Genomic DNA, 24,172 nt, shown 5'->3' with positions numbered 1-24,172 from the left:
CCACAATAGACATGGGGTTCCCTAGAAATGATACAGATGAGAGGGAAATTGAGGCCAGAGAACCAGAACTGGGGTTTGCTAGGGAACCAGCCAACTTAGCCTAATTGGTGAGCTCCAGGCTATCGAGACACCAAGCCAAAGAAAGAAAATAGTGATGTGCCTGAGGAGTAAGTACCCAAGGTGTCCTTCACTGTCCACATGCATGCATATACATAGCACATGCACAGACACATGTGAACACACACACTTGAATTGGAGTTAAGCATCAATTTAAAACAATAAGGATGAAAAATAATAGCAAAATCATTATTTTCCATGGTTAATTTTTGAGTGTTTTCACATGTTTGGCCTCAAGACACTATTATCACAGTTCCAGCTCCAAAGTTTATTTTTGTCTGTACAGCATGACCATATCTCAAGACTGGTAGAGGCTATGGTCTAGCACTTTCAAGAGAGTGTTTTGTATATGTGCACGTTCTGTGTGCCCTGGAGAAATGTGCTATCCACAATTTAAGTATACAACCAAAATAAAGAATGAGGCTGGGCATTCAATCATCACACCTGGTCTACCTGTACACGTTCTTTGCCACTGAATGCCCATTTAAAAAGCCCCAAAACTACTTGAGTAGCAGTCTTGGTCATCAGAAAACAGTGTTGTATAATGGAAAATCCACACACTCTGCAGCTCATGTGCCCTGGAGAGTTGATTCAGCTGCTTCTGCTGATGTGGAATGAAAGAAATTGTACCTCAATTGTGGGACTAGAGTTACAATTAAAACAACTTGATAAAAAGGAGCCTGGTGTGCAGAAAGCACTTAACAAGTACCAGAAAGCTGTGGCAGCATGGGAGCCTCTGGGTCCTGCGATTTTAGCCACTGTGAACGTGTTAACATTCTCTGTTGGCTCCACAGTTAATCAGGAGAAAAGGACAGTTCTTTAGAATTTGTTTCATGGACTGGGATCTTTACAAAATACCAGGGTGGAGGGGAGTCTCAGATCCTGTCATTTCAGAAAGAGAAGTATGGTGTGGGAATCTTACATTTTTGAATCATAGAAAAAGTGTTTCCACGCACACATTACATGTAAAAGTACAAATAGCCTTTAATTAGTGCTTGTATAAAAAGAAAGTTCCCAACAAGGTCCAACAATAGTACATTTTATTTAATTTCATTCTTTGATCAAACCTCTTTCAAGAGGGCTAACCCACTTTCAGTAGCAACCCATAATTACTAAGAAAGAATAGAGTCTGTTGTAATCAACTAAAATAGAGATTGGCAAATTTTTGATAACTGAATATGTCATATTTACCTTAAAAATATTTCAACATTATCTTACTAATAGTTTACAGATGCCTGAAAAAAACATGAAATTATTTTTACCTGAATGTTAAGACATTTATTAAATAAAGTATGCCAGGGTCATGTAAAGGGCATTAAGGTATAAACATAAACCTTGTGTTAGTATTTAATATGCGAGCCTATGAGGGCCATTCTCATTCAAACCACCACGAACCCTCATGAAAGCCACACTGGCATCACATTCACTGTTAGTCAAATTGGCCTCCGATTCCCTAAGTCATCCAAGCCAGCCTTAAGCTCTTGATCCTCCCACTGAAATCCTGAGTCCTGGGATTACAAATGTGAGCAACCACACCTGACTGGATAGGTAGATGATAGATGATAGAGATAGATAGATAGATGAGAAGATAAAATATTAAATCTACATATGAACAAAACACTGGATATTTGACTTCATTGCCACAGTTACCGTCCCTTGTTCTCTCCTTACTTTAGTTCTCTTACTTCTCCTAAATAGTCCTCTTTATCTCTCTCTCTCTCTCTCTCTCTCTCTCTCTCTCTCTCTCTCTCTCTCACACACACACACACACACACACACACACACACACACATACACACACACACATTTTTTGAACTTTTTATTGGCTGTTGTGAATTTCACATCATCCACCCCAATCCTGCGTATCTCTCCTCGTACCCACCCTTCACCCTTGCAACCTCCCCCCTCAAACAGAGGAAAAAAAAAAAAACATGGAAGCTGTAGTGTGTTGTAGTGTGTCCCACAGTATACCCTTTTGTCTATCCTTCTTTGCTTGCAAATATTTATTACAATGACTCCTTGGTCTCGTATGAGGCCTCTGGGTTTTGCTGTTCTATCAATATTGTAACTTCATTGGGACTTGAATATCCTGTTATTGCCCTGTCATGAGGATCCTGTAGTTTTTGATATTAGGACTGACTGCTTCATGTACTACAACAGTTCATTGATGGGGTAGATATTGGGCTGGACCAATTCAAAGCCCTGGATCTAGGCCTAAGAGATATCACAGCTGGACAACATCAAGCTCTTCCACTCTTGTGCCCTCAGGGTTGGCTCTAGCAACCCCTGAAACCAGGGGCAGATCTACCCTGCTGCCCAAGTGAGGTGTAGGGACCACTTTCACAAGTGCTGTAGCAGGTGAGGGTTAGGGACAGCTCTCCTGCTCTGATGATCTGGGGGTCAGTTTTTATGCCTGCCATAGTGGCAAGGGATGAGGGGGTTCATCTCTCCCTAACCTATGTCACAAAATGGCAGACAAGTGTCAGGGCCAGCTTTCCCATACTCATACCATAGACTAGCACACACCCACTACCACCCACACCCACACCTGGCACCAGAGTCAGCTCTACTATGCTGCCCAAATGAAGTACAGTATTCTCCCAAGTACTCCAGCTGACTAGGGGCAGGGGCAGCTCTCCTGCTCTCACAACCCCAGGGCTAGCTGTCCCATGATGCCCAGGTGAGGGGTGGGGCCAGTTCTGCACAGCCCTCAGAAATCAACATGTCCCCAGTGGCAACCCAAAACAAGGATGTTTACCTGGCCTTTGGTGGTAACAGACCCCTGCTGCTGCAGAGCCATGGACCCAGACATGGCCCCTAGTGACAGCACAGGCCAGGACTTCTCCAAAGTCTGAGTTGAGATTACCAGCTGTTCACATCAGCTGTTTCTTACTATCCTTAACTCTCCAATTCTGCACCCCCCCACCTCATATTGTCCACATGCTTCTGTTTCTCTTTCTTTCCATTTCCATTTCTCCACCACTTACTTGTTCTTTTTAGTGATGCCCAGGGTCTGAGAGTCTGGGATTGCCTTAAGAGTGGTCTCGGTAGTGCTATGCCCCACTTGTGCATATGTTCACTGGGCAGGGATCATCTAAGGCATGGTTTGCTGTCCTCCTACCCCGGTCTGCATGGTGGTGGACTGGTGGTCATCTCAAACTAGCTTCCTGTCCATGACCTCATGGTACCAGTCTGGTGGCAGTCCTCTCAGGCTCAGTCCTCTTCCAGGCCTACCCAAGTGGCCCCATGTAAGGGTCCTCTGTCTCTGATTCACTTCCTCATAGGGCTGGAGTTCTTCTAGTCTCTAGCTCAATCTCCACCTTGGGAGCCTGACTTGGCATGCATGGCGCTGAACTGGTTGTGATCTTAGGCTACTAATCAATCAGATGTTCACAGGTCAGAATACTAAGCATAAACATATCCTCTCTCCTCTCTGCCACCTACTGATAAACATGTAACACAGTGGCCATACCTGCAATGCTTCTAGGAGAAGCACATATTTATTTTAAACAAACCTCTCAATACTGGTGCATATAGTCAGCTGGAACTCCCAGAAATCCATCCAACAAGGAGTAACACCCACACCCTCCACTATGTTGTGTTTCTAACTCAGGATCAGGGCAGTGGTTTCTCAACATGTAAAGCCTGTACTCAAGGACTGATAGCAGCTATGGTTGCCTCCACATAACCAAGCCTGTCAGCATTCCAGCATGAAGTAGAAAGGGGCTCAACCCCTAGTTGAGGAGTTATGGACAGTAGATGGGTAGATGTCTCTGAGAGAAGGCAAGTTAGAAATTTTTAAGGCTGTGGGCCCTGGTAAGTCAACTATGCTATGGTGGTTGGCCCCATCATCATGCATATATTGGCAGAACACACTGAACTCAGTGAATTATTAGAAGAGTGTGAGGTTAGGGGGTGGATCTAGGAGGACTAGGAAGGAGAGGTTTGTCTGCACTCTATCTCTACCCATGCTGGGCAGATGACAACTGCCTGTAATTCTGTGGACAACTGCATTCATATGGACACCCACACCTAATTTAGAATAAAATCAATCTTAAAACAAACAAATGTGGGGGGGAGGCTGTGGGTGTGTGGGTGTGTGTGGTTGTGTGGGGGTGTCTGTGTGGGGGTGGGTGGGTGTCTCTGTAGGGGTGGGGGTGGGTGGGGATGTGTCTATTTGTGTCTGTGTGTGTGTCTGTGTGTGGAGGTGTCTGTGTGGGGGAGGGGTGCGTGTGTGTTTGTGTCTGGGGGGGCTCTTGAGGGGGGTGTCTGTGTGTGTGTATCTGTGCGTAGGGGGCAGGAGGTTGTATCTGGAAAGGGAAAGAAGCCAGTAACTCAGTGATAAGACAAATAATCCAATTTCAAAGTTATGGGCAAAAGACTTAAATAGACAGTACATGAGGGAAACTCTAGGGAGAGCAAATAAATCCATGAAAAAAAATGCTTAGTGTTATGATCAGTGAGAAAACATAAGTGAATTCCACCATGAGCTACCACTACTAGCAAAATAGCTATAATCAAAATGCAGGAAACAAGCAAGTTCTGGGAGTGCAAAGGGAGACTCCCAGATTGGTAATGGACTTGGAAAAGGACACAGCCACTTCAGCATTTTCTCAACAGCTCCAACACACACTTGCTATGTGAACAGGTACCTCCTAGGTACCCCAAGAAGACTAAAGATGAGTCTCCATGCAAAATCTCTCAAACAATGTGTACAATGGCTCCAAACCAGCACAGCCCACAGGCTCATCATCTGATAGACAACAAAAATGATGGAGTATTCAGAGCTTCATTAGCGGGCAACCAGTGAAGCCACATCCACTCTCATCTCCAGAAAATGCCCACACCTGCAATATCCCGTGATAACCATCTTGGCTTCCCTAATAAATAAACAAGCATTCTTAACACATCCCATCAGAGATGACTTTTTTGGAAGTGTTACCTATTACCCATAATAGTTTTGAGAAAATAGGCATACATAAATTAAAAATGCCTAGTTTGACTGTCTTTGCCCCAGCCAAGCCACAGCATGGTTTTCTAGTGATAGGCCACACCCACTTGGTGAATTCTGGAGCTCCCATGCCTGTGGTGAGTACACCCACCTCACAAGTGTTACCATGCCCTAAATTAAGATGGTATTAAATAGCAGCAAGCATCAGGACAGGCTGAGAAATAGATTACAAAAGATGATGGAGTGGGGTGAAGATTAACCTCAGTTGGGAAATGACTCCATCACACTGGCCTCTCAGCATGTCTGCAGGGTTTGTTTGTTTGTTTTTTTGTTTGTTTGTCTGATGTGAGAGGGTCCACTGATGCGAGTATTCCACCCCTGGCCTGGTAGTTCCGAGTGTTATGGGAAAAGGACGATGAATAAGGCGTGGAGAGCAAGTCAGTAAGCCGTGTTCCTCTACAGCCTCTGCCTCAGTTCCTGGCTCCAGGTTCCTGCCCCGGGTTCACTCAGTAATGGAGAGTGACTTGAGAGTTGCAAACTAAAATAAACCCCCTTTTTTTTACCCCAAGGTGCTTTTAGTCATGGTATTGAGCATGCACAGCACTGGAAATCCTAAGACAGGTTCTCAGCACTTACATCAGGCAGATGACAACTACCTGTGACTCCAATTCCAGAGTATCCAAAGTCTCTGGCCTCTGCGGATGCTTGCACTCATATGCACACAGCCACATACATACATACATACATACATACATACATACACACACACACACACACACACACACACAAAGACTTAGAATAAAATAAATCTTAAAACAAAAGAAAAAGAAAGAAGTCAAAAGTTCTTACTGCTCTTCTCAATACTCCACTCCACTTAGCCTGGTCAGCTCACAGAGGCATAAAAGAAAAGCACAGGGAACTATAGCCAGGGACAGTCAGGCTGAGATGATGGTGCTAACACCAGAGAAGGATGTTAATACTGACTTTCTTGAGAAATTATGAAAAGGTAGAAGTCTAGTGGCCAGTCTCTAGTATGGACCCTGCTGTTTCTGTATTACTAGAATAAGAAATCTTGTACTTTTGTCTTGGTTGAGTTTCTGTTGCAACGAAGAAATACTATGGACACACCAACTCTTATTAAAATAAAAATAGACATTTCACTGGGGCTGGCTTAGTGTTCAGAAGTTTAGTTCATCATCATCATTGCTGGCATGATGGTGTTGGAGAGCGGCCGATAGTTCTACATCTGGATTCTCAGGCAGCAGGAAGGAAGAATGAGCCACTGAAGCCTCAAAGCCCACCCCTAGTGACACGGTTCTTCCAACAAGGCCACACCTACTCCAACAAGGCCACACTTCCTAATAGCACTACTTCCTCTGAGCCTATGTGGGCCATTTCCTTTCAAACCAACATAACCTCATATGGTGGCACCTTACACCTTCCATCCCACATCTCACAAACCTGAAACAGAAGCCCTTGAACTCCAGACCAGCCTGTGCTACACAGCAAAGCCACTCAGGAACAGAACAATCCTGGAATAGGTATATTTCTAAGATGAACCCATGCCCCTGATGGACACACCCTGCATAATCTCATCCCATTTCATCATAGCCATCCTGTGACTTGCTTAATAGTGAGCTTAAGATTAAGGAAGGTAAAGGTGATTTCCATGTATGACTGAGGCTCTACATCTTTGGTTTAGAGTCCATTGAGAGGGAAGTTATCAGGAATGTACTTTACTTAAGTAGGTGAGAGCCCCAGCACCCCCTCCCCAAAGTTGGGGGTTTTCCTTGCAGCCTTGATGAAGTAAGTCAGCATGATGAGGAAGCTCATGATGCAAAGAGCTAGGAACTGTTGCAGAACATGATGGCAGGCTTGCCCATTCTAGGTCAGATCATTACAGCCAATAAAGTTGGGTGAACTTGTGTGAGAAGAGTTCAAGCTTGGAGTTTATAAAATGATACCATAGATTTTTTACATTCATCTAACTTTAGCAATGTGCATTTTAGAGTTGAGTTAGGGACATCCATATCTCTGTTTCCTAGATGCTTGACTTCAGCACAACCTCCTCAGACCCTCGAAGTTGGACCCCAGAGGAAGGAAACCAAAGAAACAATGTTCAGGACAGGCATCAGCAGGTACATACTATTCACATCTTCCTGTCTTCTTCTCTTTGGCTTCCTTGGTCCTCATCATAGCTTGATTCAGAATCCTGATGCATCATTATGCATCCAAACTTATCCAAAAAAAACAAAACAAAACAAAACAAAACAAAAAAAAAACCATAATGCACTGGATTCCAGGTCATGTCCTTAGAGCTTTGATTTTTCAGGTACCTAACTAGGTACAACTTGGGAAATCTTTCCTTCCTTCTCCAATTACAGTTGTTCAGATGCTGTTGCCCAAGTACCATAGGCACCTCTGTATTCTCCAACACTCTGACGTTGAATCTTCTCAGGGAAGAAGCTCATACCCACAGGGTCAGGGTAGGCACATAACCTGTCCTAAAGTTCTGCCAGGGAATTGGAAGATGCAGATCCTTACTCCATCATCGTCTCTCATTTGTCACAAGATTTCACACAGGACTGTTCCATTAATGCAGAGGCATCCTTAATGCAGACTTTCAGGCCACTACCAGTAGTCCACTCACAAGCATGCAAGATGGAAAGCTACTCTCTCTGGTTAAAGACCCCCCACCAGTACTCAAGGGCCCCACATCTCTTTAAGGTGCTTTTAAATGACAAACTTTCTTGGCAAACTAAAGTCTGGTTTCAGAGAGCATTTCCACACGCAGGGCCTCCCTCTTGTTGCAGAACGTCAGTACTTGCTCACTAACAGGAACGAGCCCAGACTTTCTCTGACTTCCCATTCCAGAAGCTGGATGCCAAATGCCTTGCCTCAGCACCACCAAGTATAAAAGTTGAGTCCACACACATGAGCAATGTACCTGCCATTAGTGGAAAACTTTCCAGAACCTACCTCAGTACTGAGGCAGCTAGGCCTCCCTCAACCTCACCATAGACTGGAAGTGAACAGGAAGCACATGCCAGTAAGGCACATGTAAGGCCTTAGCTCCTCCCTTGGTAGCTGAGAGGACATTGACTGGGACCAAATGATCTGGATCTTGGTACTCACTCCTTAAAGCATCATAGCTTTCCAAAACCTCTTCGCTCCCTCTTCACCATTTCAATCAACTTCTCCCTGTGTTTCATAATCTAGGTGGTTACTACCCACCAGCTTCCCTCATCTGCACTCCCTTGGGTTTGTGTTCATAATCAGACGGACAGCAAATTCTTAAACTGTGATCCATGGCCTCATATGGGTTGCATAACTGAATGTAGGATCAAAAATACTTTTGTCTGTTGCACATCAACCAAATACTAATTCAAAATCAAAACCATAATGAATCCTGGATATTTCTAGTAGTGTTTTCCCATGTTGCATCATGGTGTATCCTTCACTTTGAACTGCACACACCATGTGCGATACAGCACCAACAATACTATCTTAAACACCTCAGCTCAGAGTTGAGACTTACTATAAGTTATAAGCTACAGAGTTATCACTGTACATACAAACCTTTCTGCTCTTACAGAGACATAATATTTTAATTGCAGAAAACAAAGACTTTGATTATTTTTTTCTTTCTGTCATTCCTTGGTGTATATCTAATAAGTATACTTTGGATTATAACATTAGAAAATGTGGGCTTCATTGGACTTGCAAACTTTGTATGCCCCAGTATAGGGGAATGCCAGAGCCAAAAGAATGGGAGTGGGTGGGTAGGGAAGTGGGGGGCGCTATGGGGGACTTTTAGGATAGCATTGGAAATGTAATTGAGGAAAATATGTAATAAAAATATTAAAAATCAAAAAAAAAAAAAAAGAAAATGTGGGCTTGCTTCCAGAATTCTATTTGAGTTGCTGGCTTAAGTTTCATCTAAAACAATTAATAAATGAATTTTGACTTGGGATTAGGACAGAGTTTCAAGCAATTTCTAAACTGATCCTAACCAGACTTTTGATTTTATACAATATATTATGACAATTGGTCTGCTTCGTGTGAAGGAGAATTCCTAAAAAGAAGCAGTGTTGAAGAAGGCTAATTAAAACTTCACTGGCTGCGGAGAGTTTAGAATGTAGCAGGCCTAGAGTCTGATGGCAATTTCTCTTGTGCTATCTTTAGCTCCCTAAAAAGTAATTGCTTGCCTACTTCTTTGACTGACCTAACTTCTGATAGATTAAAACCTTTGGAATGTATTGACTTAATAAAAATCCTGTTAGCAACAATAGGAACTAACCAGTACCCCCCAAGCTCCTGTCTCTAGCTGCAAATGTAGCAGAAGATGACCTAGTTGGCCATCATTGGGAGGAGAGGCCCTTGGTCTTGCAAAGATTATATGCCATTCAGGGGAATGCCAGGGCCAGGAAGCGGGAGTTGGTGGGTTGGGGAGCAGTGCTGGGGGAGGGTATATGGGACTTTCGGGATAGCATTTGAAATGCAAATGAAGAAAACATCTAATAAAAATTGTTTAAAAATTTAAAAATAAATAAAATAAAAATCCTGTTATCTGCTCATCAAAGGACTAAGAATCCCATCAGATAGCATCTGAGGCCAATCTGCCTAGCTGTAACCCACTTCCCTGATGTTCCTTTTCATCAATGTAACTTGTAAATGCTTGATTTAGGACTTTCTTCATCCTGCTACTATACAACTTCAGAAAACTGCTTCTATGGGGGAACATAGAACGCGGAATAATCCGGCTTCACATTTTCAAGCCGTGGTCATTCGTTTGGCTCCAGAAATAAACTCCCTCTTATTGCCTTTGAAGTGAGAGCTGTGTTTTTGCACTAACAACAGCATCAAAAATGTCTGTCAGTTCTGACAAAAGTTAAAGAGGCTCCCTGTCCTCCAGAGCCATAGCCTACATCCAGGAGCTAATTCTTTACATGAAGATTAATAAACATGTCCATCTCAGTCTGCAATTTTGATTCTATCTTGAAGAAATGGCAACATCATATTATACAAAAGAATTGCTTTAAAATGAATTTTACTATGGTTTATTTGGCAGACACTCACAGAATCTAGAGTTCTGCCCAGGAAGGCCTGTGCTGAAGGGATGACACTTCCCTTTGTCAAGATCTGCACTCGGAACATCTGTCACCATCTGGCAAGTCAGTATTCACGGTGACCATATAATTTGTGTATAAGAAACTTAGGGACCTACTGCTGCTCAACAGTGAACAATTCCGAGAAAATGCCAAATGAAACGTGTTGGAACTTAATCTTAATCCACCTTCTTAAATTATGTTTTGTGGTGTTCTGGACTCTGACTTCAGAATGGAAATATTGTCAGAGAAAAGTCCATCTCCTAGATCTGAGGCAAGGTTATAATGACAATTTTGGAATTTTGGTAGATTTTTTTAAACACAGAAATATTATAAGAATGTGTTTTCATTTTAATCCCAGGTGTGGGGATGTAGGGTTGCTTCAGACTGTTCGCAGCAGCTGACATGGTTTTGCCAGCTGCGAACAGTTTCTGCAATTGTGTGACATTTGCAATTCTGGAAACTTTGCAGAGGGTTCATAAATGGCAGGGCCCCAAGAGGTGAAGGGTGGCTGTTTGATGTTTAGGGAGGCTGGTTGCGGTTTGTTAGTAGCTGTGATCAAAGAAGAAACAAAAGGAAAGAAATTAGATTCAGGGATTTTTTTTTTCCCTAATTCCTCTCCTCTTCTTTCTATCCTTGTTTCTCTCCTAATTAGTATTAGGGGGCAAAACCAGGGACACAAAGGGTAGGAAAAAGAAGAACCCAAAAAACAACAAAGAGAAGCTACATGGGGTTAAATTGTCAGGGGAGATTTAGAAAGGAGATATTCACCTAGAATTGGAGGACTAGCTTGGGTGCCCAGTTTTCTGCCCTTCAAACTCCTAAGTGCCTAGTTCTTTTGAGATCTGATGCAGGTTTTTCTGTATCAACACCGCCATCTGGTGGTCATATGCTCTCTCTGCCACAATGTGTAGCTCACAGGAGCCAGCAGTGGTGCTGTAAAGGATTGACACAGGTAGGCAGAGGTCTAGATTTTGTATCCTATCTGGCTGGAGAGGCGTGCATTGTTGTAGTGCAAATGCTGGAAAATGTATCTCCAACATTTCCAGCATTAAAATTTAATGTCCCTTCGAAGGGTTAAAAGAAAGGAAATGTGATTGGATGACAGTATTTAGAGTTGGAACCTGTGGGGAAAGGTCAGGATTAAATAAAGTCACCAGGGTGGTGTCCTTGTGATTAAATTCTAGTGGCTTTGGAAAAGAAAGGGGAATAGAATATTCACACACTCCCTGCAGTTTGCTTTGTAAGAGCCTATAACACTCTCTGTTACCTGGGAGGTCTGCCAGCAAGAAGAGCATCACAGATTTAACCCCTCAACCTTGCATCTCCAGAACAATAAGCAAAAACAACCCTTTTTCTTTATAAAGTAACTCTGCCTCAAATACTTGGTCCTAGTAATTAAATGGATGGTAAAAATATCCCTAAGTACATGATGTTGAAAGCACCTAGTTCTATACATGTTTTAATGCTCTCAGAAATTTGTGCTTTATGTTTAAAGTTTACAATTTTAAGGCTTTCTGACCTGCACCGAAGTACCCATATGAGGAGGACAGTAACGTCATTAGCAGTCCTCTGACTGTGCTCCTCAAAGCTTGTGGGAAGCCACATGTGCCATTGCAGGGTGGTGCTGGCTTCTGCTGGCCACCACGCATACATAGGCAGTAAAGTTTTTTGCCAAGATGAGGTTTTGAGAATTAACCAAAATTAACCAATCAGATGAAAGAGAAGTTAACCAATCAGATGAGAGAGAAGTTAACCAATCAGATGAGAGAGAAGTTAACCAATCAGATGTAGGCATGCAAATGAGGTGGTAAGCATAACCCAAGCACAACCAGTTCGGGTGTGAGACACGCCTCTCCTAGGCCTATATAAGCAGCACCAGTTCTGGGATTGGGGTCACTTTGCCTCTGCAATCAAGCTCTCCCAATAAACGTGTGCGGAAGGATCCTGTTGCAGCGTCATTCTTGCTGGCCAGTCGGGTGCGCGCAAGAAAAGCTGAATGCTATTACCTCACCAAAAGAAAATGCACAGAGGACTTTTAATTTTAACTTTCATTTTGTTTTATTTCAGTTGCTTTATTCCTCCTACCCTTCTTGGACTGTGTCTGTCCACTTCCAATGTCAGTCTAACACAAGTCCACACCCTAAGACACATCCCCAAAATGAATTAACAGGCTTATCCTGCTCTCACCAGAGTGGTTTTAGCCAAATATATCAGCATGTATCCTGAAATGTCTCAGCGGGTCTGAAACTTAATGTTGCCTTCAAATGCTGGGGAGAATGGAAAGTAGCTGCTCCTGGGTGAACTTAAGTGATAGCCCATCAAGAGGCAGGGTCTTCATTAACCAGAGGAGCCAAAACTGGATGGCATTGATTATCAAGTTGGGAAACGCTGAGGTCAGTAAGGAGCACAGACGACAGAGGATGATGATTCTGCATCTGCCCTGTTAGAAATGTCCATTGGGATCAATGGTCCCAATGGAGGAGCTAGAGAAAGTACCCAAGGAGCTGAAGGGATCTGCAACCCTATAGGTGGAACAACATTATGAACTAACCAGTACCCCGGAGCTCTTGACTCTAGCTGCATATGTATCATAAGATGGCCTAGTCGGCCATCACTGGAAAGAGGCCCATTGGTCCTGCAAACTTTATATGCCCCAGGACAGGGGAACGCCAGGGCCAAAAAGTGGGAGTGGGTGGGTAGGGGAGTGGGGGGGAGGGTATGGGGGACTTTTGGGATAGCATTGGAAATGTAAATGAGGAAAATACCTAATAATAAAATAAAATAAAATAAAAAAGAAATGTCCATTGGCATTGGACTCTGTACCCTCCTTTGTAGGTTAGCCCTGAATTTCTCAATGGCTCTGGTCACATACTTGACAATTTCAGTCAACATAAAAGAAGCCATAACTATTTTCTCCCAAACCTTTTCTTACTTTTACATCCAGTTTCATCTGGTATTCTAGGCCACACAGTTAACATGTTTTGTTTAGCCTGGAAATGGGATACACACTTACAGATTCCACCACAGGTAATTGCATGAGAAAAAAATCCCCAATCTAAGCCCCAGCCTGTAACCTCTTTGGCCCTTTCCCAAATCTGACAAGGATTAGATGTTTAGGGGCATAACATTCATCTCCACACAGCCCACAGGGCCTTTGAACAAGCACGCTAACTGTCAGAGGCCAGAGGTGTCTGAATGCAACTGCAGCTGAGAAGTGGCTGCACGTTTCCTTCAGGAAAGGAGCTGCCCCAGGCATTGTGTCCCTTGAGTTGGACCCTTCTTTCTGTTCAGAAACTGAACCGCACCTGGGACTATGGTCTCAGGTGAGAGTGAGTCTGATCCTCGCAAGGGGCCATTCCAGCAAGCCAAATGAGGAGCAAGCCTGAGACAACCACCAGACTGGTGACATGAGGCCCAGACAGGGAACTAGCCTGAGATGGCCACTAGCCAAGCACTATTCAGGCTTTGGGATGCAGACCCTGCCTAAGATGACCACTTCCCAGTTCTGTAATGCATGGGTGAGGCATAGCACTCCTGAGACCACTCCTGAGATGATGCTAGATACTTAGAGACCCTGATCACCTCTAAGAGGAGCAAGTAAATGGTGGAGAAATGGAAGAGAAAGAGAAGCAGAAGGATGTGGGCACAGTAAAGAGGGGCAGAACTGGAGACTCAAACATAGTGAGGAATGGCCTGATATGAGTAGTCATGACTACAGCAGCAGGGGTTTGTTACCACCAAAGGCCAGATGGCATCCCTGGTCTGGGCTGCCACCTAGGGCGTGTTGGTGCCTGAAGACTGTGCAGAACTGTCCTCACCCCTTACCTGGGCATCATGGGAGGGCCGGCCCTGGAGGCATGAGAGCAAGTGAACTCTGACCCCACCCCTAGCCAGCTTCAGTACTTGGGTGAGCAGCTATTGCCAGAGTTGTGGATGACCCTGCCCTGAGGATATGGTTGTGGAAGAGCCAGCCCTACCACTTATCCTCCCATGTGATGGTGTGGATGAGAAAGAGATATCCTCCTTACCCATCATCACCTGCAGCAGGTGGGAGCCCTGGCCCTGGGGTCAAGAAAACAGAAGAACTAGTCCTGCACCTCACCAGCTGCAGCACTTGGGAGAGCAGGCACCTCACCTAGGCAGCACAGTAGAACTGACCCCAGTAAAAGAGGAGTAGGGGAGATAGCCCCAAGTGCATGAGCATGGTAGAGCCACACACATACACACACACACACACACACACAATTGTCTTCTGATAACATGGGCAAGAAAGAGATACTCTTCCACACCACCCCTTGCCACCTACAAAGCAGACAGGAGAGCTGTCCTCAAGGTCATCAGAGCAGGAGAGCTATCCCTGCCCCTCACCTGTTACATCACTCAAGCGTGCAGGCGCTGTACCTCACCTGGACAGCAGGGTAGAGCTTATGCTGGTTATGGTGGTTGTGGGTGAGCCAGCCCCAAAAGGATAAGTGCAGAAGAGCTGTCTCTGCCTCTTGTCTTCTGGACAGTGGTCTGGATGAGGAAAATATGTCATCCTCCTCTCCCTTGTCCCTTGTCATTTAGGGCAGGTAGGTGAGCTGCCCATGAAGTCATGAAAGTGGAAGAACTGGCCATGTCCCTTAGCAACTGCAATACTCTTGGTACTGGGCCTGCACCTCTCCTGGGCAGTAGGGTAGAGCTGGCCTTGGCTTCGGGGGTTCCTGGTAACCCAACCCCAAAGGCATGAGAGTGGAAGAGCTAGGTGCTGACCAACTCTGATACATTTTAGGCCTAGGGCTTTGAAGTGGCCCACTCCAACATCAGTTTCATCGGCAAACTGCTGTAGTACATGAAGTGGCCTGTCCTACATTTCCAAAACAGGATCTCCATGACACAGGGCAACAACAGCATATCTGAGAGGAGTCCCAGTGAAGTTCCAGTATAGATAGAGTAACAAAAGGCAAAATCCTCGAACCTGACCAAGAAGTCATTGGAATGAACATTTGCGAGCAAAGAAACGTGGACAAAGGGTATACTGTGGGATACAGTAGGATACACAACAGATTCCACTTTTTCTCTGTTGTGGGGGGGGACAGAGTTGCAAGGCTAGAAGGTGGGTGTGAAGGAAGAGGGGGATAAGTGAAGTTGGGATCTATGATGTGAAGTTCACAAAGAACAATGAAAAGTTAAACACACACACACAATTAATGAGGAGCTAGAAGGGTTGCTCAGTGGTAAAAATCACTAGCTACTCTTCCAGAAAACCCAAGTTTGACTACCACCATCTTCAGGGTAGCTCACAGCCATCTGTAACTTCATTTGAGGGATCCGATGCACTCTTCTGATCTCCTTTGGCACTGTGTGGATGTAGTGCAGACATCCATGCAGTCAAAACACGCACACAATACCCAAATAATACATTTTTTAAAGAAAGTATTTACAAATCAAATATTAATAATAGACTACTAGAATATTAGAACCTTTAAAATCATTGGCAAAAAGACAGTGGAATTAAATATGGATAAGGATTTCAATCTCCATGCCACCAAAGAATATGCAGGAGTGGGGCTGCTGAGTCTCTGGTAACTCTATTTAAGACTTAAGGCACTTCAGAATAATTTGTAAAGTGGCTGTGCCTGTTTATAGTTCCATTAGCAATTGCCAATCTTTTTAAAACTCTTCACTGTACTTGGAAGGGTAAATACTACTTTTCTATTCTATATCCTGGTTGGTATGAGAACATTAAATGCTGCACTGTTATGAAACAATCCTGGGCATCTATCAGAAGATGCAGAATAAAAGAAGCTCGGTACAAACACACTGTAAAGTCTTACTCAGTGTGGTGGGCTGCCTGAAAACAGCTTGCATAGACTCAGATGCTTGAATAATACAGCCATAGTTGATGGAACTATTTGTGGAGGATGAGAAGGTGTGGCCTTATTGGAGGAGCTGTGTCATTGTGGGTGGATTCTGAGGCTTCAAATGACTTCCACTATTCCCAGTGTTCTCTCTCTGCCTCTTGCTCTTAGATCAAAATGTGATCTCTCATCTGTTCCTGCTGCCATGCCTTTATACCGCCATCATGGACTAACTATCTGAAACCTTAATTTCAAAGAAACACTTTCTTTTATAAGTGGCTTGGGTATGTGTTTTATTACATCAATAGAAAAATAATTAATGCAGAAGTTGACATTAATTATAAAGTAAGTTTTTGCTATGACAGACCTGACCTTACTGATTTTTTTTTTTTGGAGGAATGTGAAAAACTTTAGTACTTTGCATCAGAAAAGAAGTTGAATGATGTAAGTGGGGCTTACTGAGCCACCCTAGCACAATATGTTCAACACTGTTAGTCATTAGGGAAATACAAATCAAAACAATAATATGAGACAATGCCACATCAGTTAGAATATATAAAGTTAACAAGAATAACCATTCCAAGTGCAGGAGAGGGTGTGGAATACCAAAGTGTTAAAACCCTACTAAGAAGAATATAAACTGCCACAGCTACCTTAGAATTCAGTCTTGTAGCTTTTCAAACTTTAAACACAGTTACCATGTGACTCATCAATCCCATTTCTTGATACATTCAAGACAAATTCAAACATTCTCTCTCTTGTGCTCTCTCTCTCTCTCTCTCTCTCTCACACACACACACACACACACATTATTAAAAATGATAACAACAGCTTAATTCAAAAGAATCTAAAGCAAAAAGTGTGGGTGAACTGTTGACTAGATAATGTAATAATGATACAGCCATTCAAAGGGGTCGTAATTAGCCAAGCAAAAGAACGAAATACTGATATAAAATGAAGACTTGAAAACATTACACAAAGGATGGGTGAAAGGTCACTTCATTAATGATAAAATAAATTCCACAACAAAGAAATCTAAACGGATAGAAAGTCAATCATTGTTTGACTAGAACGGGGGCAAGAAAAATGTTGAAAGGAAATGGTGAAAGCAGGCTTGAGGAATTTCCTTTTGAGGTGCTAAAAATGTCTTGATCCTGAGTGTGATGCTAGAAATGTCCTGATCCTGATTGTGGTGATGGCTGAGACCATCTTCAATGTACAGAAACACTAACTTCTAGGCAAAATTCCTTGGCATTCTTTGCCTCAAAAATTGAAACCTGTGTTCTTTCTGCTTGAATCTGGGTGGATCTGTGATGCATTCAAGCAAGAGAGTGTCAGAATGTGGCTTCCAAGGCTACATAAAAGGCTGCCTGTTGGAACACTTTCATGTGCTATCCTGTGTTTGTCTAGATGAGGGCTATGTACCCAGAAGGAACTCAACCCACAGGAAAAGGGGGCATAACTCCTAGTCTTCACAGTCAGGCAGCAGGTGTAGAAGTGTGGGTGCAGTAGAGGGTTCCAGTCCCAAAACAGAAGTCACCCAAATCTCATACCACAGAAGATGCCCTGAACATCACAGAAAAAAATAAATTATCCCTGCACTGCCTGCCCAATTTCACATCCACTGAATCACAGAGTGGTAGCTGCTTTGAGCTATTAAGTTTTGGGGTACTTTCTTATCTAACTAAACAGTGATAAAGGGAAGCTTAAAAATCTTGCTCAAAATTAAAATTGTTCTGAATCCCTGACATCACAGAAACTCAAGTTCCCTACAGGTCATCAGCTTATCTCATGCCCCTCACTCACAAAGCAGGCAAAATGGTGAGTACCCTTGACACTAAACAAGAGGCACTGAGTTCTCAGGAGACAAGTTTCCCAGATGTTTGCATCTCTTAGTCCTATCAGGAAGCAGGGAGGGTTGCTCCAGAATCTAATGGGCAGAGAAAAAGACATGTTTCTATCTATTCACCAGTGCTCACAGTAGCTGCAACAGCCAAGACTCTATCTCAAATGTCCATATCCCCAGGTTGGAAAATCCTACTATAGGATGCTCTTAGAAAGCCCTGGTACTACAATTTGGCTTTGGCTTTTGCTCACATGCTAAAAGCTTGTACCTGGGCCAGTGATATTACCTTCCCTGAGCCTCTCACCTATCCATTATTTTAGGACTGAAATGACACAAAACCATTATTCTATGTGCAAAAAATGTATTCTTGAAAATCTGGCCATTTAAACCTTGAACAATTCAAAGTCAATCTCGACAAACAATAGCAAGAAGTTCTGCCTAGAGCTGACCCCATGCTGCCTTACGGCATAGACATAAATACCATTTGTAGCTCCGTCTGTGTGACAGCTTTGAAATTATATGATTCCTGCTGGATTTATATACTTGGGAGAATCACATTAATTTCATGTATAAAGCAAGATTTTGTTAATATTTCATATCATTCTTTTTCAAATTCTCTGGCTTGCTCCATTGGGTAATTGAGTGGGTTAGTTTGTAGTCTTCAGTCACAGAGCCTCCTAACCCCAGAAAGGACAGTTGCTGCCCTTGGGTTGATCTACAGAGAATAAAATGCAAAAGATTGGGCTGTGACCCTAATAGCCGAGTAACAGGTGCCTAAAGGGAACCCAACAGTTATCATCCTTCCTCCCCTTCCCCCCCCCTCCAAAAAGCAAAGGGGGAGCTCTGTCTGTTCCTCACAACACTTTGTTCATGTCACAACATGAGCTACAATGCATTGTATGCGCTGACCTACAGCTCTGGTCTTAGATCACTGTTCACAGTCGCTATATTAAAGCAGCACATGGCCCCATCGCTGCCTATTTTGCATCCCAGTTGGGAAAGAACTCTTAGTAAATTTATAGCGACTTCATCTTGTCAATTAAAAAAAAAAAAAGCATTGTTTTTCTGCCTTGCCATGCCCACATTTTTAGTCACCAATCTCCAATAGCTGTGACATCATATGTCTTAATATGGCCAAACCCTATTCGAAGTAGTTGGCAACCATGACAGGTTGCTGCTATAATAGCCCCATTTTAGGAATTGGGAAATTGAGGAAGGAGAAGGAAATACTTGATAAATGTTAAAGTCGGAATTCAAGTCAAGGCAAATGTAGTTGCATAATTCACACTCGCCACCATTGAATTGTACAACCTGTCACCAACCGAAGCATCAGAAGAAGAAAAATCAGAAACAGCATGCTCCATACCAGTTTCTGCTTCTTCTCAGTAGCCGGTAGACTAGAACTGTGATTTCTGGCTCAGAACACAGAAAGAAAAGCCCATTGCCCTGTCTGGAGGAGGGGAGAGATGGAGCAGAGCACTGGAAGTTGCACTGTGCTGGCCCACACACTTGAGGGAGTAAGGGGTCTGCATGAGAACAGAGAGAATGTGGGTTTATGGGACTGTTGTGTTCAACTGCAGAGCTGGGAGTGCTTCCTGCTTAGAGTGTTTACTCTGATGTCTGTCCCACTCCATGACGCTCTGCCTGTCTCTGGCTCAGGCAGAGGCAGAGATCACTTGAGACATTTCTGTTTGTTAGGCCTGTAACTAACATCTTAAACTCTCCGTGGTTCCCTGCAGTCCTATAAAGCCTAAACTACTTAAAGTGTCTTAGCAACGCCTCCTGTGATCTTCTACTTCCCGGACCAACTCAAGTGAAGTTCATGAAGTTCCATAAGTAAAGAATGTGGCTAGCACCCCTTCACGTCTCTGCTGTGACTGATCTCCCTTTGATGCCCCAAAGGATGCCCACGCTGCCCGCAAATATGCCCAGAAGTTCATCTGAGTCCCGCTGCCTAGCAAAGGCTTGGCCAAGAGTACAAGTCTCTGGACCAATTGGAGGCTGATCCAGAAAACCAGGGAAAGTTCCTTAGGGGTCAAATATAGTCTCAGCTACCACCCTGTTAGCCTGCAAATCAGACCGAGAGTTGGCAGCCAGAAGACTGCCAAAAAATTAAAAACAGAAGAAAAAAGAAAATTAGAAGAGAAAAAAAAACCAAACCAAACAAAAAAAAACCCTTATACCCTGGGCTTAAAAGTAGGCCAGCAGCCTAAGAATAGTGGGAGAGTGTGATTAGTGGAGAGGCCATCCTGAGCCCCTCCCTCACTTCCGGCTCCTAGCAGCTGGGAATCTCCTCTCATTCATTTTCCTGTGGTTTCTCTCTGAGCCGCTGAAATAACAAACACAGCTGAGGCCCTGCTGCTGCCTGAATTGAGCCCTTGATGGACAGCTGCATAATTTGGAGGCCAAGAATTTCCTCCAGCTGCTCTTAGTGACGACCCTGTCTGGCTTCTGTGTTTAAGTTCATCAAACTCACTTTAATTCCAAGTCCAGAAATCTAAAGCCGGAAGGTCTCAGCTTTCCTTCCTGGAGTGAGCCTTCCAACAAACCCTGCAGAAGGCTCTGTGCCACCTCTGTCCTTTTCCCAAGGAAGACATAGGAGTGCCAAGGACCCCTGTGCCGAGCCTGCCCTCTCTGGGTCCTGTCGAACCATCTCTGCTGTGTTTTCCAACGGTTTCCTGTTGCCTCTCACCTCATACATATGAGTGTTGCCTCTCTAGTGGATTATTCCCATTAGCACACAACATTTTTATTTCTTTCTTAAAAAAAAAGTTATTCTCATTTGTCTGCATGTCCTTTTACAAAAGTGGCTTCTGCCTTTCCTCCTCTTTCCATACTTCCTCATCTGACCTGTTCTGCTTTTCATCCCAGGTCCGAGGGTGCTTGCTGCCTTTCTCCAGGTCAGTGGCGCCATCTGCAGCCACGAGATCGCTGTCTTCTTGGGAAGTACATATTCCAGCTCCTGGACTCCGCCCCTCCCCCAGTTTCCTGGTCACCTCTTCCCAACCTCCTGTAAGGATCACAACATTTCTCATATCTCTGTGACTTCTGACCCAGGTGAGTCTTCCCAGGTGACCTTGCCCCGGTACAAGAGCACCACATCACAGCATCCTCGCTCTGATAGCGCTATGTTACACTGAGTCTCTGATGGATGGCTTCCTGGCAAATGCAATTAGAAATCCCTTAGGTATCTCAAGTGTGACACATCCACAGCAGAGGCTTAAACAAGCCCACATCACCCTCTACTCCAATCTCCTTCATATCAAAATGACAACCCCACATTTCAAGTTGCTTACACCAAATGTGCTAGAATCAGTTTTGGCTCCCGTTTCATTCTTTTTTTTTTTTTTTTAATTCTGTGAGTTTCACATCATATACCCCAGTCCTGCTCATCTCCCCATCAATTCATTTCTGCCTTTTGCTATCTGCCCCCCAAAATAAAAATAACACACACATACAAACAAGAAACCCAAAACAAAACAAAACAAAATACAAGAGACCCCAAAGCATAGAAAAACATCTCAATGTAGAAGCTGTAGTATGTCCTAATGAGTCCTGCAGTATACCTCTCTGTCCTCACATCTTCACTTGCAAATGTCCATTGCAATGAGTCTGTTTCAAGGTCTCTCTGGCTTCTGTGATACCATCAATATTGAATCTTCACCAGGACTCCCCCACTCCCACCCTTGTTTTTGCCCTGTGTCATGGAGATCCTGCAGCTTTTGATCAGCAGGTCTGATCCTTTCATGTGTCCCAACCATTTGCAGATAATATAGATTTTTGGGCCTGAGCCCAAAGAGCCCCAGATCTGGGCCTGGGTGGTAGCTGAGCTGGTCAGCACACCAGGTCTCCCTTATCTGCACTACCTGGGCAAGCTTTCCAGCACTGCTCTGGCAAGGCTACCCAATGCTGCCATCTGCAGGAAGCAGAGTCAGCTTTCCTGCTTTCAGACCCTTGAGGCCAGTTCACTGCATTCATGCCTCCAGAGCCAGCTCACCTGTACTGCCCAGTCAATGTGCAGGGCCCATACTGCCAAGTGCTATAACTTGTGAGTGGTTGGGACAGCTCTCCTGCTCTTGAATCCTTGGGGCTCGTTCATCCATTCCTTCATCATCTGGGCCAGCCCCACTGTGCTGCTCAAATGCTCTCCCAAGTGCTTTAGGGAGTGAGGGAGCAGGGCTATCTCCCACTCTTGTCTCCTTGGGGCCAGCACTTCTTACTACCATAGGTATCCAGGGGGAAGGGCATAGCTCTCATACTCACACCACCTCATGGCAGATAAATGGCAGGACCAGCTCACCTTCCATCTTCCAACTGGGGCTGGCTCACCTATGCCCCCTCCACAAGGACCAGCCCTACTCTAGGGCCCAGGTGAGGTATAGAGCCTGTTCTCCAGAGTGCAGCAGTGGGGGAGGGGCAGCACCAGTTCACCTGCTCTCAGGATTTCCCCTTTCATTCTTACTTTCTGTCTATTCCACCATCAAAACACAGGTAGATGAAGACTTCTTATCCCACCAACTCTTCTCAACTCTAAGCCACTCCTTTCTCTGGCCTGTTTGACTGCAGTAACAGGGAAGGTTTCCCCTTGCTCTCCTTGTCCCACCTCATCGGTCTATTCCCTCAGTGGCCAGGCTGTGACATCTCACAGCTCTGTTAGGAAATCTCTCCAACAACATGTCATTTCGGGATCAGCGCTGGGGTAGCGGGAGCGCAGGGTTGCCTGACACCCGCCAGCTACCCACGACCTCCGACGCAGGATTTTGGGACTGCTGGTGAGTGGAACACAGCTTCTGCTCCAATCCAATTGCGCGAGACCTGAGACTGCATTAGTTAGGGAAGCAGAAACCGGCCTGAGTAGGACCACAGGCCTCATCCGGCTGGATCAGCGCCGGGGTAGCGGGAGCGCAGGGTTGCCTGACACCCGCCAGCTACCCACGACCCCCGACGCAGGATTTTGGGACTGCTGGTGAGTGGAACACAGCTTCTGCTCCAATCCAATTGCGCGGGACCTGAGACTGCATTAGTTAGGGAAGCAGAAACCGGCCTGAGTAGGGCCACAGGCCTCACCCGGCCGGATCAGCGCCAGGGTAGCGGGAGCGCAGGGTTGCCTGACACCCGCCAGCTACCCAAGACCCCCGCCGCAGGATTTTGGGACTGCTGGTGAGTGGAACACAGCTTCTGCTCCAGTCCAATCACGCGGGACCTGAGACTGCTCTGGTTGGGGAGAGAGAAATCCGGCCTACATAGGGCCACAACCCTCTTCCGGTCAGAAAAGCACCTGGGCAGCTGGGGCGCAGGGTCAGCTGACACTCACCAGCTACCCACAACACCCACCACAGGATCTTAAGACTTCTGGAGAGTGGAACACAGCTTCTGCTCCAATCCAATTGCACGCGGGACCAGAGACTGCATTAGTTAGGGAAGCAGAAAAACGGCCTGAGTAGGACCACAGGCCTCTTCCGGCTGGACCAGCACCGGGGTACCGTCAGCTACCCACGACCCCCGCCGCAGGATTTAGAGACTGCTGGTGAGTGGAACACAGCTTCTGCTCCAATCTTTAAATAGTGACAACGATAACAACTAACCCCAGAGATTACCAGATGGCGAAAGGTAAACGTAATAATCTTACTAACAGGAACCAAGACCACTCACCATCATCAGAACCCAGCACCCCCACTTCGCCCAGTCCAGGGCACCCCAACACACCGGAAAAGCTAGACACGGATTTAAAAGCATATCTCCTGATGATGATAGAGGACTTCAAGAAGGACTTTAATAACACACTTAAAGAAATGCAGGAGAACACTGATAAAAAGGCAGAAGACAATAAAGAGGAAGCACAAAAATCCCTTAGCCATTCTGACTGGTGTGAGGTGGAATCTCAGGGTTGTTTTGATTTGCATTTCCCTGATGATTAAGGATGTTGAACATTTTTTCAGGTGCTTCTCTGGCATTCAGTATTCCTCAGGTGAGAATTCTTTGTTCAGCTCTGAGCCCCATTTTTTAATGGGGTTATTTGATTTTCTGGAGTCCACCTTCTTGAGTTCTTTATATATATTGGATATTAGTCCCCTATCTGATTTAGGATAGGTAAAGATCCTTTCCCAATCTGTTGGTGGTCTTTTTGTCTTATTGACGGTGTTTTTTGCCTTGCAGAAGCTTTGCAATTTTATGAGGTCCCATTTATTGATTCTCGATCTTACAGCACAAGCCATTGCTGTTCTATTCAAGAATTTTTCCCCTGTGCCCATATCTTCGAGGCTTTTCCCCACTTTCTCTTCTATAAGTTTCACTGTCTCTGGTTTTA

General features: G+C 44.6%; 1 protein-coding gene and 1 non-coding gene across 4 annotated transcripts in view; both read right to left on the bottom strand.

The window, feature by feature from the left end:
* The window catches only part of Pde1c (phosphodiesterase 1C), a 575,927-nt gene that overhangs the window by 521,862 nt on the left and 29,893 nt on the right, over positions 1–24,172 (bottom strand). The window lies entirely within an intron of this gene.
* LOC115031404 (small nucleolar RNA SNORA17) lies at positions 3,480–3,611 on the bottom strand. Its single transcript, XR_003837044.1, has one exon. It is a non-coding gene; the product is annotated as a small nucleolar RNA SNORA17 (small nucleolar RNA).

The sequence above is a fragment of the Mus caroli genome, unplaced genomic scaffold, assembly GCF_978045245.1.
Source record: "Mus caroli unplaced genomic scaffold, Mus_caroli_1 scaffold_7, whole genome shotgun sequence".
Classification (NCBI taxonomy): domain Eukaryota; kingdom Metazoa; phylum Chordata; class Mammalia; order Rodentia; family Muridae; genus Mus; species Mus caroli.
The sequence above is the reverse complement of the archived record's forward strand: the minus strand, read 5'-3'. Positions and strand labels throughout refer to the sequence as shown.